The 16,851-nt window shown below is 38.4% G+C and overlaps 1 long non-coding RNA gene across 1 annotated transcript; it reads left to right on the top strand.

Moving 5' to 3' along the window:
* The first annotated feature begins 1,750 nt into the window (after positions 1 to 1,750).
* On the top strand, positions 1,751 to 9,031 carry LOC145430121 (uncharacterized). Its single transcript, XR_013910532.1, has 2 exons — positions 1,751 to 6,898; positions 6,930 to 9,031. It is a non-coding gene; the product is annotated as an uncharacterized LOC145430121 (long non-coding RNA).
* The last annotated feature ends 7,820 nt before the right edge of the window (positions 9,032 to 16,851 follow it).

The following is a 16,851-nucleotide window of genomic DNA, read 5'->3' as shown; positions in this document are numbered from 1 at the left end:
AGGAAAATTTTATTATAACACCTGTTGGCATGCCTCGCCAAAATGTACCCACCTCAGTGTGTAATCCTGTAACAACTCCATGAAGGCTATCCTTGAGCTGTCAGTGGCATAAGTGCAATACTGCTGTCTAATCACCACAACACATTGAGTTAAACCTTCAAAAACCTTTTCCAACTGTCTGGTAAATACTTTGCGGGGTTTGGACAGCTTGTGCTGGAAGCAGCAGTGGCGAGGCTGCAGCTGAAAGCTGTGGCTGGTCAAAAACAGGAGGTGGGTATTGGATTACGCAGGTAATGAAGCTGATGGAGTCAACATATCTCCTAACTTGGAGATTTTTCATGTTTAAATGTCTTTCTAATTGTGCTTCTTGGAGAGCAAGGGAACTCAATTCAGTTCAATTCAATTTTATTTTATTTATACAGCGCCAAATCACAACAACAGGTGCCTCATGGCACTTTTTATTGTAAGGTGGACCCTAACCAACCACATCTAAGTCTTTGAAGAGCATTTACAATATATTTTACATAAATTACAGTTAATGACCCCAAATGTGTTATTTCATACCTGTGATCACTTTAATTTAAAATACGTGTATCACTTGTCAGTGCATGTGATTGTTTCTATATGACTATAATATTGATAAGTGCATGTTTGTGTCATGCCTTCCCACCCTCTTTAATCCCTGAAATAGAGTGACGATCATGAAAAACCCTCCACCCTCCTCTACTTGGCCTTATGCCCAATTAATTCCTTTCACCTCAAATTATTATTCACATCATTCACTTCACAATCAAAAGCTGTATCCCCTCTTTCTTCTATTACCTCTCTCAATTATCCCATTCTTTTTCCATAATCACAAGTGCTATTTTCCTAAGAAACAGAGAGAAAAATGGATAGAGGCCCCTCCTACATAACCAGCTCCAGTTTGACTTCATCATCTGTTCTCCACACAGTTGGAGAAGAGTTTTGTTAAATATCTTATTACAATTTGATTCACTCTGTTTAAACTCAGGATAAATGTTATATATGTTCACAAGACAACTTTTTAACTTGACAAAATATCATATATCATATCAGATATCATAACATATATTTTATAGTCTCAGTTTTCTATGGAGGCTGAACTGCACTTGTATATACTGTATATAAAGTACATAAATAATGCCAGACTGGGAGTGGGCTCCATCGGAAAAAATGTTGTCTGGAATATAAGAAGTATATGTAGTGATTCAAACTGCAGGGGAATCGGGGACCCGATCCTCAGGAGGGACCAATTTTTGACGCAGCGTGTTTTGGGGTTTGAAGGCCACTTAGAAAAAATGTGTCTCAACTGTTCTGATACTCCTAACACATACGGGATCACTAAGGGTTTTCACTTAGGCAGCAGTTAATCTATTTATAATGTTGAGGAAACCTGCAGTCAGCTGAGACTGAAGAAGTCACTTGGATGAGTAATGAAACATTTCTCCCACTGAAAACGCTACGTCCAGATGAACACAATCAACTTTTTGGGATTTACTTATGATGATTGAGCATGCATCAAGTTTATTAGAAAAGACTGGATACATTTTCATATACAGATGATACCCAGCTTTATTTATATATGAGACTAAACAATGAAAACCAATTAAACTACAGTTAAATTGCAGGCATGTCTTAACCTCCTAAGACCTGAACTCTTTCATGGCATTCATTTTTAATTTCTCTTTGCTATTTGGGCTGATTGGGACCTGATGAATGTAAAAACTGTCGAGGAGGGAAATTATTTTACTGCTATTGTTAAATAATTGTTATTGCATTAATAATATAATTTGCAGCATGGATATTGCATTCCAAGGTTTAGACAGTGTCTCTTTCAGAAAGACTGAGTTGCAGGCTGACAGGAAGTTGTATGCAGAAAGAAGCAGGAAGTTATTTTGAGCCGCAGGCTAAGACGAGGCTTTAACAATGTAACAGATAGCTTTATCATTTTATATTAAGGTTTTAGTAGAGGTTCTTGATTAAAACATTTATTTAGTAGAAGACATACACATAGTCTCAGTGAGCTTCTGGTCTGGTAAAAGGTCAGAAGTGCAACAGGTGAATTGAGAAAGAGCATGTGAGGTCAACACACACACACACACACACTTTAAATTAGATTTATTTAGAGGAAGAGGTTAGTTATGTTTGGCTGTAACTACAAAATTGTCTCGGTAAAAGAGGAACCGTTTCTTGTTGTCTCGACAAGAAAGAGGAACAATTCATTTTAAGATAAGAACGGAAAGTACCAAGCCATGAAAATAGGAGATGATTTTCTGGGTGAAAAGTCATGATGATGTTGATCTGATCTATGTATAAAATGTGTCTGTGACGTATGAAGGGGCGTCAGTAAACAAACCCTGATGCTATAAAATATCTGTTCATGCTTTGATTAAGTTGAAGACTACTGGCTGTCTGCGTACAGAGTGTCTTCCCACGCGTGTATTCATTAAAATCATCGTTTGACTTCACCCGGCCGGATCGGTGTGGTTATTCTTCGATCACCTCTTGTACCCTTCCTCAATATTGAATCTTAACATTTGGGGGCTTCGTCCGGTTATTGGGGAAGGAGAGTTGGAGGTTTGGACGGAGAAATCCGGGGTCTTAGGTGGTCTGACGGGCAGACATGAATTCCAGTGGTCTAAGTGAGTGGGCATAAGCCGGCTTATCCAAAAGGTAAGGCACTACCTGTTGAATTATTTCCAAAGTGTGCCAAATTGGACATGATAAAATTTAAGTCTACTCACTGAAGTTACTGGTGGATGTCTGTTTTGATTTTGATGAAAATCTCATGAGTTGAAGCAGTTAGAGTTCTGCTAAGAAGAAATGAAAGTAGTTAAGAGTCTGATAAGAAAAGTTTAAATAATGGGTTGAAGTCCCAAAGAAATTGAGTTAGAGTCTCAAGTAGTTGGTAGGGAATTGGTTATTGTGTTGGTTAGAGTCCAAATTTGGTCATAAGAGTGGACCTGAGCGGTCAAATTGGCCACTAGGTTGCACCTGCCTCAGTTATACACTTGTTTCGGGTGTTGATTGTTGTTTCAAAGTATTATAAATTATTCTAGAACGGCAGTTCGAGTCTGCTAGGAAGCGCAGTGCTCAGAGGTAACGCTTGCCAATGTCAAGGACGCTTAGACATTGTCCTCGAAGAGGGATAGTCAGTTGGTCACTGTGGAGTTTGGGGCACTCCAGAATAACTAGGAGTTAGAATCTCCTTACCGTTTGCAACGGTATCTGCGCTTTTTTGGACAGGAGAAGTTGGTCTTCGGGCGTGTAACTTTAACTTAACACTTCGAGGTAAGCCTTGGCTGTGAAATGCCAAAAATAGAGCTTCAGGCAAAGTTTGGGTTGGTTGACGCTTTTAAATTGAGTTAGGGATTTTAGAAATGAGGCCAGAAACAGTTAAAGTCTTGATACTGGTTAATTGGTGGGCGGTTATTTTAAATTTGTCTAAATTGGTTAGGCGCTAAAGCTGACAGATCTGACAGTAGTTGTAAATATAAGACGTCTTTGTAATAAGAGATCTCTGTGTGTCGAGTCAGTAATGCACTGACTGCCTGCTGCTATTTTTGGAGGTGTGTGTGTGAGTGAAAATGCAAATGAGTAAGCAGTGAACTGTTTAAGCCACAGTTGGTTTTACAAATACTGCTGCAAACATTGTAGAGTGTGTGTTTAAAATGCCATTTATGTTTAGCAAAGGACTATAAATAAAGTTTTGAGTTGCCGTAGTGGATGTATAGTAATTGATTGAGTTTGGATGTAGATATATAAATATATTGAGTGCACTGTATATACTTAAGACTAACACATGACTTTCAGTAGTAACTGTTCTCCAGCATTAGCTGCTGGTGGGTTTTATTTTTTCAATTTCTTGTGTGTGCGGTGAGAATTAATGGAGGTTTCAATTTTTTGTTTGTTTGTTTTTTACTTGCTTTTTTGATTATGACAAGCATGTCTAAAATACTCTTAGGAAATTGTGTTTTGAGTTATATTCTTCAACTCTAGTCACAGTTTAAGTGTGAATGCGGTGACTAGAAGGTTTTGAATGATGAATGAAGGTGTGAGAGGTATTTCTTTGGTGATGTAAAGTAGGAGGTTTTAAAGTTTGAAAGTGTTTTTAATTTAAGAGATGCATGAGTGATGTTATGAGAGTTTGAGTTTCTTTTTCTTTCAGTTTAAAACACATAAGTACATACACTTGGTACACCTGTTTACTCTTTGACTTTATTAAAACAGATGGTGTATTTGAGTTTGAATTTCAGTAATTGTATGTTGATATGGTAATTTAGTTTTATGTTAGGTGAAGGAGATGTCCATCTCTGCGTCTTGCAGGATCGAAAGTGAAAGTTGAAGGTTGTGATGTGAATGCTGTGAGTACTCGATTTGAATGATTCTGTGTGAGGTGTACAAAATACTAAATAATAATAACACTATGAAAGTTGATAGTAGAGTGAGTGCAAGGTGATGTGTGAACAGAGGAAGTCTGAGAGAGAAGTGTGTGCGTAGGCAAAATGCAGAGTGTGTGCGTGAAATAAGGGAGTATTGTTTTTTACATCAAGGTTTAGTAGAACTAAAGTAGAACGTTACAAACAAACAGATAAATAAAGTAAAATGAAGAGAGAAAATAACTGACAATTACATTAATGAATAGAAAACACACATACACAAAGTGCCATATGTGAAATTATTCTAGGAAGGAGTCAGAATTGAGATAGCTTATTATAGAGATAGTTTAACATAAGATGCAATGAAGGAAGCAGCTTACATTCCTTTAATTCCCAGAGCCAGTGTGTTCCCTCCCCTGCCCACTTGGGCCCCGTATCAGGCGAGTATGGAAGGCTGGATAGCCCATGACGGGTAAGATCCCACCTCGAAACCCTGGGACAACCTAAGGCAGGCACAGTCACGAATACTCTCGGACCTGACGGGTAAGACCGCTGGGCTAGGGTGGAGGTGGAAAGTGGCAAGTGGAGCCCTACCTTCTGGCTGAGGACAAGGAATGCTGCTATTTAAGGTAGGAAATCAGAATTTGGGTTAGTAAATTTGGGGAGGAGAAAATTGACTGTTTAAAGGCAAAATTATGAAGGAGTCTGACACACTGTAAAAGCACCATATGCAAATTCACACACACAAACAGAAAATGCATTAAACTTATAAAGACAAGACAAGACAAGCTCATGGAGTTTAATGCATAGACACTGATTAAACCTAGCTAAGAACACAAACATAGGCAATGAAGAACAGCTTGCTATTTTGTATGAATGATACAAGGGTGTGAATGTTTAATAAAATACATTTGAGTTTGTAATTGAGGAATAGAATAAGCCATATGACAAAGGGAGTTATGAAAACGAAAAAGGGATTAAAGTAGTTTTAAAAAAGAGTGACTTAGGAGTGCTCTCGTACTGAGTGATCAACACTAGTGATCACTGTTGGAAGAAATAAAATGATTTAATGAGTTGGGAATGTTTAAACATATGTTTCTGTTGTTACAGCTTCTTGAGAGATGACTCAGTATGCAAATTAGCTGGAGTGTGTGTGTGACTGTGACTTTCAGGAAGAGGAAGCATAGCAGAGACGAGAAGTGCAGATTGGGGTAGGAAATTTATAGTTTAGTGATTATATGATGTCGTAAGGGGGTTTTATGCTGAATTGAAGTATGTTATAGAGCATAAGGGGGTGATTTTTGTGTGCAAATTGAGTGGTTTTAATGAGACTTTTGGTGTATTGAGGAGGTGAAATTATGTGGTGGCAAGATTTGTGTGTTTAAGGTTGTTGTGGTGATGGGTTGATTCTGTCAGGTAGGTTGTTGTTGTTATTTTTGTTTTTAATAGAGGGAGTTTTAGGAAACATGGACATGTCTAAAATTGGGCCCATTATTTTGTAACAGTGCACTTAAAGAAAACCTGTCAGGTGATTTTGTTTTGTTTTTATGAGCTAACAATCAGCTCTATTTTTTTTTCATTTCTGTTTTAAGCAGGCCTGCAACAGTGAATAACGGCGCTGAAAGTTCTCGGGAGGAGCAAATATAAGGGGGCTTTCCAGATTACAATTGGCTGAGGAGAGCTACCTGTGGGGACTGATCAAGGTCGTAAGTCCCTGTAAAAAGGATTTTATGCGAGTCAATCCAGTCCAAAAGTATAAAGAAATATTTTCCTATGGAAAATAAAAAATGACGGAGCTCATTTTGCTGAGGGTGGAGTATCTGATCATGCGGGAGGCTCCACTATCAGCAAATACATGGTGTGACTGCATGTGAGTGAATGTGTGACTGGATGAAGGTGAGGATGAATAAATGTGGATAAACAATTTGCTTTTACCAGAAAAATTTTTGTTTTGTTGACTGGGGTTAGATTATGGGATTATAGTATATTGTTGGGAGAATGCCAAATGCTAAAGGGGAAATATTTTTTGATGTAACTCAGTTATCATTGTTTGAAGAAGCACATGACTGATAACTGTTCTGTTTTAAGTTTATTTTTATGACATAGATTGGATCATGAGTGGGGAAACTGAGCATTTTTAAGTTTTGTATAGTATCTTGACACATGAAATGTATCAAGATAAAGGGGGGTTTAGGGTTTAATAATTTAATTGTTTAATAATTTAGGATCATTTTAGGAACTTTTGGGTTTTTGATCATTTGGATATGGTAAAACTGAAACTGTTATTTTTAAGTTAAGGTTAAAGGATTAAAAGTGAACTTGTCACGGTTTGCGAGGCAAGCCGTGTGGAGTTGTAGAAAAGGACCCAAAAGGCGGCAGCTCTGGTGCAGGTGAATATTTATTTACAACGGTGGGCACAAAACAGCACTGGTGGAAAAACAAGAAACCGGAAAACTGGGTAAGCTAATAACACAAACCAGAAACGAGGATGCAGGGAGGTCCGGGGAAATACACAAGAGACGCAGGGAGACCGAGGGGAAACAATATAGACGAACCAGGAACTACAATATCAGAAGACACAACTTAAATACACCCAGAGCACGGGGAGAACACAGACATAACAGGCTGGGGGAAACATGGAATAAACACAAAGAGAGACGAGAGCTCATAAATAGACAGAGGGGCACAAGGGGGTAAGAGTCACAAAGGAAAAACACTTAGGGAACACCACAATAGGACACCTCAGAAAACCTGGCCTAAATAAGGAGCGAAAATACAAGGAACCAAGAATGCTGGGCCAACATGGCCCAGGACCATGAATCCTGTTTAGAAGATACAATGCCAGTTTTTCAAAGCTGTGAATAAATCTTAGAGGGAAAATTAGTGAGGGTTGAAGGGGTAGAACAGGTTTGATTTTTTGATCTTTAGAAGAAGTGGTTATAATGTAGGCTTACACATACAGATATTACATAGGAGGTATTTTTAGGATAAAAGGGGGAGCTTATAAATAGAAATGATTTTTATACATATTGCATTTTGTGCTTTTAAAGGAGTTGTGGCTCAAATTTGTCTCTGGAGGGTCACGAGCCTTTGGCTAGCGCTATGATTAGCCAATCTACTGTGAGGATAATATGAGTTCATGAAGGATTGCACACGCTTACAGACACAGAGTTAAGAAACACACATGACAGTATTGATTCCAGGCAAAAGGCCTTAAATTCATTTAGCTTTTAACTGAACTTAAAGAAGGACCAAAGAGGAAGGAAAGCATATATTTTGGTTAAGTCTGATAAACTAGAATTAGGAGGTATTGTTACATTAAAAGGAGCAAAATGAAATAAAAAGGCTATACCGAAACAGGTGATAACATAGGAAATGTGAGGTTTTAAAATGAAGTTAGTGTTAACACATAGGAGTTGTTTCAAGGCAGCATTTAGCTATGATGAAATGTATACAGGAGTAATTGCTTATATGCTTGAACTTAATTGATTAAAGTGGTTGTTTTCTTTTGGAGTAGATTAACTTGCAGCAGCGACAATTTGTGCACAGGATGTTGATGATCAGATAAGGGAAAATAGAGCGAGCAACTGGACGTGAAAGCAGGGCTCAAAGAGTTTAAAGTGATGAGTAACGTTGAAGAGTATACATAAATACAAGTCAATAAGTTAAGAGCATAATTAGGATCATGCTTTTAATTAAAGAGTCCCAGATAGGATAAGTTAGGGAGATGCAAGAAAAGGTGTTTTGTTTCCTTTGCAGAAGACTGATCTCGGCGACCACAGGAGGGGCGAGGATCCTGGAGATCTCGAGGTTCGAGACCACCAGAGAAGGGTCTGCGTGAGGACACAATGTATTGTGACCTCTGGTTTTCAGAGGTCAAAAGGGGGAGTGTCGAGGAGGGAAATTATTTTACTGCTATTGTTAAATAATTGTTATTGCATTAATAATATAATTTGCAGCATGGATATTGCATTCCAAGGTTTAGACAGTGTCTCTTTCAGAAAGACTGAGTTGCAGGCTGACAGGAAGTTGTATGCAGAAAGAAGCAGGAAGTTATTTTGAGCCGCAGGCTAAGACGAGGCTTTAACAATGTAACAGATAGCTTTATCATTTTATATTAAGGTTTTAGTAGAGGTTCTTGATTAAAACATTTATTTAGTAGAAGACATACACATAGTCTCAGTGAGCTTCTGGTCTGGTAAAAGGTCAGAAGTGCAACAGGTGAATTGAGAAAGAGCATGTGAGGTCAACACACACACACACACACACTTTAAATTAGATTTATTTAGAGGAAGAGGTTAGTTATGTTTGGCTGTAACTACAAAATTGTCTCGGTAAAAGAGGAACCGTTTCTTGTTGTCTCGACAAGAAAGAGGAACAATTCATTTTAAGATAAGAACGGAAAGTACCAAGCCATGAAAATAGGAGATGATTTTCTGGGTGAAAAGTCATGATGATGTTGATCTGATCTATGTATAAAATGTGTCTGTGACGTATGAAGGGGCGTCAGTAAACAAACCCTGATGCTATAAAATATCTGTTCATGCTTTGATTAAGTTGAAGACTACTGGCTGTCTGCGTACAGAGTGTCTTCCCACGCGTGTATTCATTAAAATCATCGTTTGACTTCACCCGGCCGGATCGGTGTGGTTATTCTTCGATCACCTCTTGTACCCTTCCTCAATATTGAATCTTAACAAAACAAATCTTTTTACCTGATGTAGTTTCTGAGAAGAGGATATCAGGCCATGGTAGAGCAAAATTTAGTATTGTGGTCTTGGAAACCCAAAATTTGATGTCCACATACAGTATGTGGACGCCAGGTCCTAGGGGGTTAAAGAGTTAAAAAGCTGGATGACCTCTCATTTTCTGCCTTTAAAGTCAGACAAAACTGAGGTTATCGTAAAATCAAGCCAGATACTTACTCTAGATGGCATTACTTTGCTCTCCAGTAAGACTGTCAGGAATCTTTGAGTTATTTCTGATCAGAATATGCCCTTCAATATTCAATATTAAATATTAAATGTAGGACTACTAAACTCAAAGACATTACGCTTAATCCTATAGTTAAAAACATGATTTATATCTTACATGTCACTCAAAGGTATTTAAACGTAAAATCTCCCCTCTCCGTTTTTAGCCCGATTTGGGGCAACAATTATTTTGCCCCGGGTAGGGCGGGCGGTGGTTTTAAAATGTGGGCAGACTCGGGGCTGGGACTGGTGAAGGATGCTTTCGGGGGTGATGGAAGACTTTTAAGTTTTGAACAACTAATCTCTAAATTTAATATTCCCCGAAAGCACTTTTTCAAATACCTACAGTTTAGGAGTTTTATCAGGTCTTATCATAATGATTTTACACATATTCCCCCGCTGTCCACATTAGAGAAAATCCTAACCAAAAACCCCAGTGGTAGAGGGATGATATCTGAATTATATAACTTGATGATGACATCCTCTCCTGATTCATCTGCTGCTAAGCTTGAAGCTTGGAGGTATGACTTACAGGAGGACTTGACAGTGGAACAATGGAGTAGAGCATGTAAGCTAGCCCAAACACAGACAGGGAACACACGTCTAAAATTGCTACAATTTAATTGGTTGATGAGAGTGTACATAACACCAGAAAAACTTAACAAATTTAATATGCAGATTCCTGATATCTGTAATAGATGTGAAGAAGATAAGGGCACATTGCTCCACTGTTTATGGTCATGTCCAAAAATAAAGGAGTTTTGGGAAGAGGTTGGAGCAATGATAAAGGAGATTTTGTCAATTAAACTTGTGATGGATCCCAAACTTTTCCTACTGGGATTATATCCTGTAGGGTGTAACATAGATCATTTTGAAAAAATCTTCATAAACATGGGAATACTACAAGCAAAGAGAGTGATAGCTCTAACGTGGAGGAGTCTTGGCAAACCAAGTATTTCACATTGGTTCAGAGAATTGTCTTTATGTTTACCATTAGAGAAAATTACATATACTCTAAAAGATAAACAAGAAATTTTCCAGAAAATTTGGGGGCGCTACATCCAGTATATTGGGAATAAAGATCTATCTGGTTTACTGTGTGAGACAGGGACAGCCTAGCTATTCCCGGTACAGGACCACAACCATATGCTGCAATCTGAAAATTATTCTTTAAAATCTGTCAGAGGTCTCATGGACTCAAGTGCTTTCATTGAATGTACCTTGTGTTTCGTTTATTGTGTAAATTTGTTTGTGTATGTACTTTATATATGTATATATGTAAAACTTTAATAAACATAATGTTGAAAAAAAAATGTAGGACTACTTTCTTGCATTTGCACAATATCTCTAAAATGAGAAACATCCTGTCTGAAAAACTAGTTAATTACACCAAACCCAGACTACTGCCCTTCATTGTTTTTCAGGCTGTTCTACAAGTTCCTTAAAAAGACTTCAGTTGATCCAGAATTCTGTAGTTACAGTACTGACAGGGACTAGAAAAAGAGACCATATTTCTCTCATATTAGCCCATATCTGTTTTAACTGGCTACTTGCTACCGTTTCTCTTCTCCCCATCTAACTAATGTCCTAAGAAACTCCTCTAACAGACCCAAAAATACAGGTATAAATAATGCACACAAAAATACTATATTATATTATAATATTAGTATTTTTTCTTTCATTATTTATACCTTAAAAGTTTCAAAGTAATTCATTTTAGTCAACAATATTTAAACAACGGCAGTGAAAACTCCATCTCATTTCATGTTTCCTTTCTGTTCACGTCGCCTCTTTAGTTTGAAGTTTTTCCTTTAAGTTGTGGAATCCCTGCTAAGCCACGCTGAGCTGACCGATTATTCCTCTCGAGTTCTGCCTCTGCTGCTGTACTTTGAAGTCCCACATTCATTCTTCTGTCCTTTTATTGGTGTCTCTGTCGCTCACTCACAGCTAATACCATAATGATGTAAAAACGCAGAGGAGGAGGGGATTGAAATTAGAGCCCCATCTTTCTCTCTTGTTGTGTTTAATACCTCTTATTCTGAGAGCAGTCAGGACATAAGGGAGCTCTGAATGTGGGATAAGGTCACTCCATCTGCCACTGAGCATAACAGATGAAGGGAAAAGTGGCTCAAGTGAAGGAGTGTAATCCGTGAAAGAGGGCTAATATCAATGAAGTGAGATGTGAGATGAATAATAATAAAAAGAAACGGATTCTTGAGTTTTAATTAGAATGGGCCAAGAAATTCTACACAACCCTCTTCTTTGTTTAGCTTGAAGTTTAACGTGTTGGGAAACCTCAACAAGAGAAGAGCGTGCTGAAAGCAAATGAGAGGCTGTTTACAGATAAATCCATTACCATTTCTCATTAATCAATTAACCCATTCATTGATAAAGAAAAGACTAATTAACTCTTGGTTAAAAGGCCATAAGGGGTTTGTGTCAGGCGAGCAGCTGCAGAGTGGGAGAGTGTTGAGAGGACAGAGCAAAAAAAGCACCTTAAAATATTCATTTTCTTCTATTTTAAAATGCCTCTTTTTTTCTAGGATGGATTGAGATGGCAGTAAAGACTTCTTTTTTTTTTAAAGTAGAGACCTGTATAATATTCCTGTCTGTCCTTTTATAGGACATGCTAACTTGTGCATTGCCTCAAGAATGAGCAAATGACAATATAAAAGAGTGACGGCGTAACTCCAGTTCTTCCTATTACAATTTACATTTTTTTTTTACAATATTAAAATTTTCCATTTGTGTGGGCTACCATGTTGCACTTTTGGAGCCAGAGTCTGCATAGTAGTGACTTGAGTGTTATGTACTGTATGAAGTGGGCAGGATTGGAGGACCCAGAACGCAGACTCATAGCAGAACTTAACTCAAAAAAGTTTATTGTGTTCATCTGGACGTAGCGTTTTCAGTGGGAGAAATGTTTCATCATCACCCAAGTGACTTCTTCAGTCTCAGCTGACTGCAGGTTTGCCCAATCTTATAAACAGTACATTTTCATAGTGACTGAAACCAGCCCACTGAAGGAACAATGGGCTGTGAGGTCAGTTCCTTGATCATTAATATGCAAATCGTCATGACCATTGATCAACAACCACTGATCAAAGCTCACTGATCGATGGCCATGAGTACCATTCACAGAGAGTTGGGGAAATGCTGCAATCACAGCATTGTAAGATGGCGAAAGGTGTACCCTTAGGCTCCCTCCTCTATTCAGAGACTGTCTTTCCCTTTTCATGTAAGCTGTCATTGCACAACAGAACCAACTTTTTGGGATTTACTTACCTGGATGATTGAGCATGCATCAAGATGCTGGATGTAATAATACAAAGACCAGTGTGAAAGAAAGTAAAATAACAGGCAGAACACACAGTCGGAGAATGAGAGAGATCATAGGACAGAGACGCAGACAGAAAATATGAGAGGGAATCAGGGCAAAGAAGAAACACCTGGGGAACACAGCTGGCAACAATCTAACAGATGAGACAGGTGGAAGCAAAACTGAACATACTGCACACCAGACAGCAGACTATCAAAGTAAAACAGGAAACATGGGGAACGCACAGACACTGAGACGCAAAATAATGAATCCCAGCCAGGGAACAGAGGGAGGAGAGAGTGAGGGACGCGAGGGACGCGAGGCAGAACGAGAGAACAAGGGGTGAGACACAGAGTCCTTGAAAAATCCAAAGTTACTTTAAATAAGTGCTGTCAGCGTTAATCTCTTTAAAATGACATTAATGCCATAACCACATTAACACGGCAACTCTCCATTAGCGAGTTAGCACGACGCTAACCCGTTAATGACCTAACCGCGTTAACGAGTTGACATGGCGCGCTAACTCGCTGACGGAGATCTGCGGCGTTAATGCGGTTATGGCATTAATGTCATTTTAACGAGATTAACGCTGACAGCACTAATTTAAATATCATTATTATCTGGAAATGAAATGTTGTCCATAAAGATTTTAACACTAGACTGCAGATGATTTTAAACTGAAGATCCATTACACTTAGCACTCTCTTGCCTGGTAATATGGAAACTTTAAATAAAACAACAGGTTTCAAACACAACAGCAGAAGGTTTCATAGAAGTGTAATTTGTTCTTTTCATTTAACAACAGGACCCAGAGTCCACATTATTATCAACAGATACCTTCACCCTGGGGGAAAATTGAGTAAGGGAGACCAGGGCAGGTGTGGGACTTTATTTTGATCGGCACACCATGCAGCCAATCACATGCAAAGACTGACTGGAATCAGACATTCCAAGACAGCAAGTGTAGTGGTCCACGCCATAACTGCATTTCAGTGATATTGGAGACTGCAAAGCTGAGTGCAGGATTTAAAAATTAGGAGCAGAATAAAGTGATTCCTATTTTTATTTTCAGTCACTTTCCATTGTGGGTGACAAAAGATTTCAGACTAGTCCAGGCCTTAAACCTAATGTGTGTTCTCCCTAGTAGTAGGAAATCCATTAAAAATAAGGCTCATATAAAAACACTGAATTAAAAATCGCTTTCTTGAAAAAGAGTAAAGTTACAGTTCTGTACTGAATATTACATAAACTATATGCAAAGTGTCCTTGAATGGCAGAGATGCAGAAATGTGTGCATGTAGCACAGAGGCATGGCTCAGTGTGTCTAAATGAGTCTCACAGACCTGAATGTGCGCTTGAAGCCATTTATAATTCTTAACTTGTTTAAACTGCTGATCACCACACACAAGCACATTCATAGGTTTATTTTCACAAGTTTTACAGCTTTTCCTACTGATAAAAACTGATAAAAACCTCCCTTATGGCCATTCATATTACACCAAGTAATTAGGCAATAAACCTGTTGGGGACGTGGTCGGTATCCTGGTATCCCCTTGGCTTGCTGCCTGCACGTTAAGGATTTTTCTGGTGGATGAAAGGCTTTGTTACTCGTGCCTTCAGGTCAGGGAACAGGTCCTGAGTGTCATTTGTGCAAAGACATGATGATGTGGTGCTTTGCATTTGGGTTTTGTTTTGTTTTGTTGTTATCTACATTCAGCTCTTCGTATTACTCTAATCATGTTTTTTTGTTTTTTTTGTTAAATACACTTACAAAAACTATTTCCTGTTAACTACATGCTCTGAATGCTGTGTCTTCAATTATTTCATGTAGTGTCTAACAAATGTTCTGTGGTGAATATATTTTCACTTACTGTGTGTATGATGTGAACACATTGTTTGGTTTTGAACACAGGATAACTGATAGTTTGATTTTAAGAAAAGTCTGGGGTTTTCTGAATGTACATTAAGATTTTTGTATTCGTGTTTAAGGTTTTGAGAAAATGGGTGGATGTTTCACAAATTGTTTTAGCAATACAGAAAAACTATAATTGGTCAGTAATTTTAAGCCTGTTTTTTCCCAGGAACCAACTCAACGTACATTTTATATAACAAACCTGTGTTCAAAAAAATCTTAGAAATATGGTATCTAACCAGATTCTTACTCTGGATGGCATTACATCCTTACAGTAACACTGTGAGGAACCTTGGAGTCATTTTTGACCAAGACATGTGCTTCAACGCACATATTAAACAAATATGTAAGACTGTTTTTTTTCCATGTGCACAACATCTCTAAAATTAGAAATATCCTGTCTCAGAGTGACTCTGAAAAACTAGTTCATGCATTTATTACTTCCAGGCTGGACTACTGTAATTCATTATTATCAGGATGTCCAAAAACTCCCTGAAAACCCTTCAGTTAATCCAAAATGCTGCAGCAAGAGTACTGACAGGGACTAGAAAGAGAGAGCATATTTCTCCTGTTTTGGCTTCCCTTCATTGGCTTCCTGTTAAATCCAGAATTGAATTCAAAATCCTGCTCCTCACATACAAGGTCTTAAATAATCAGGCCCCATCTTATCTTAATGACCTTGTAGTACCATATCACCCTATTAGAGCACTTCGCTCTCGCTCTGCAGGGTTACTTATTGTTCCTAGAGTATTTAAAAGTAGACTGGCAGGCATAGCCTTCAGTTTTCAGGCCCCTCTTCTGTGGAACCAGCTTCCAGTTTGGATTCGGGAGACAGACACTATCTCTACTTTCAAGATTACTTTTTGTTAAATCATATAGTTAGGGCTGGATAAGGTGACCCTGAATCCTCCCTTAGTTATGCTGCAATAGACGTAGGCTGCTGGGGGACTGGAGTTTTTCCTTTTCCTTTTCAGTCACCTTTTTCAATCACCATGTGTTAACAGACCTCTCTGCATTGAATCATATCTGTTATTAACCTCTGTCTCTCTTCCACATCATGTCTTTATCCTGTCTTCCTTCTCTCACCCCAACCAATCGCAGCAGATGGCCGCTCCTCCCTGAGCCTGTAGGTTAGCAGCACTTGCAGTTTTAAATCACTTGATGTTTGCACACACATTCATAGAAATCTTGCATTACAGTGCTTTTCCTAACACATTGCTGATTTGTTTGCAGCAAACGTGGTTCTTTCAGTCTATATTATAGACTTAATATACTTAATAACTGTTATTATTTTTTGTAAATGACAGTGTAATCTTGGCAGCATGGTGGTGCTGTGGTTAGCACTGTTGTCTCACAGCAAGAAGGTCCTCCTGAGTTTTGACTCCACCATCTGGCGGGGGCCTTTCTATGTGGAGTTTGCATGTTCTCCCACGGTACTCTGGCTCCCTCCCACAGTCAAAATACTTTTAGTTAGTGGGCTTAGGTTAATTTAAAAACTTGATTGGGTAATTTGTGCTCAGTGTCTTTCACCTGGGCCACTTCAGTTGGAGGAGGCCAGGATTGAACCTTCCAAATAGCAGTTGTTTATTTATTATTTATAACTAATTAAAATATTTGAATTATACCATAAAATCTTAGCTTCTTACATCATTTGGCATTGTATATTACTTTAATATTTGAAATGTTAAAAATATTAAATTATGCATTTTTTAACATAACTGTATTCTCAGTGTCCATTACACATTCATTTGTCAGTGCTCTATGTTTGAAAATTCAGACATTTTAAGCTCCAGTCCAGTCACATTATGTGAGCAGATCTCCGACTAGGCCGGATATGACTGGATTAGCTGTTCCCTGCCCTTTGTACACCAGGACACCAGATCAAACCACACATGCGGCTATATATGTGCCTACACAATATGAGGTTATTGTGCATATGCTAAGATGTGCATGTACATGTAGGGAGCAGAAGGGCTGAACAACAACACAGAACAAAAAGAGAGAGGTGGGAAGCTGAGTAGTCACTCAGTCAGCCCCACCTCAGTCCTTCTAGGCTTGGACAGATGGCCAGATCAAAAGGGAAACATGAAGTTAAAATCAAAGGTGGGATTAGTTCTGAGTGAAAGAGGTGGGCATGGGACATTTTAGAAAGAGCCATGGGGGCTTGAGGAGATGATTTTCAGTGCTCAGAAGAGATCTTCTGCTTTGTAACCTGTATTCAAAATACAAAAGTAATTACTTTATTGG

The sequence above is a fragment of the Astatotilapia calliptera genome, chromosome 7 (assembly GCF_964374335.1).
Source record: "Astatotilapia calliptera chromosome 7, fAstCal68.1, whole genome shotgun sequence".
NCBI lineage: Eukaryota > Metazoa > Chordata > Actinopteri > Cichliformes > Cichlidae > Astatotilapia > Astatotilapia calliptera.
The sequence above is the reverse complement of the archived record's forward strand: the minus strand, read 5'-3'. Positions and strand labels throughout refer to the sequence as shown.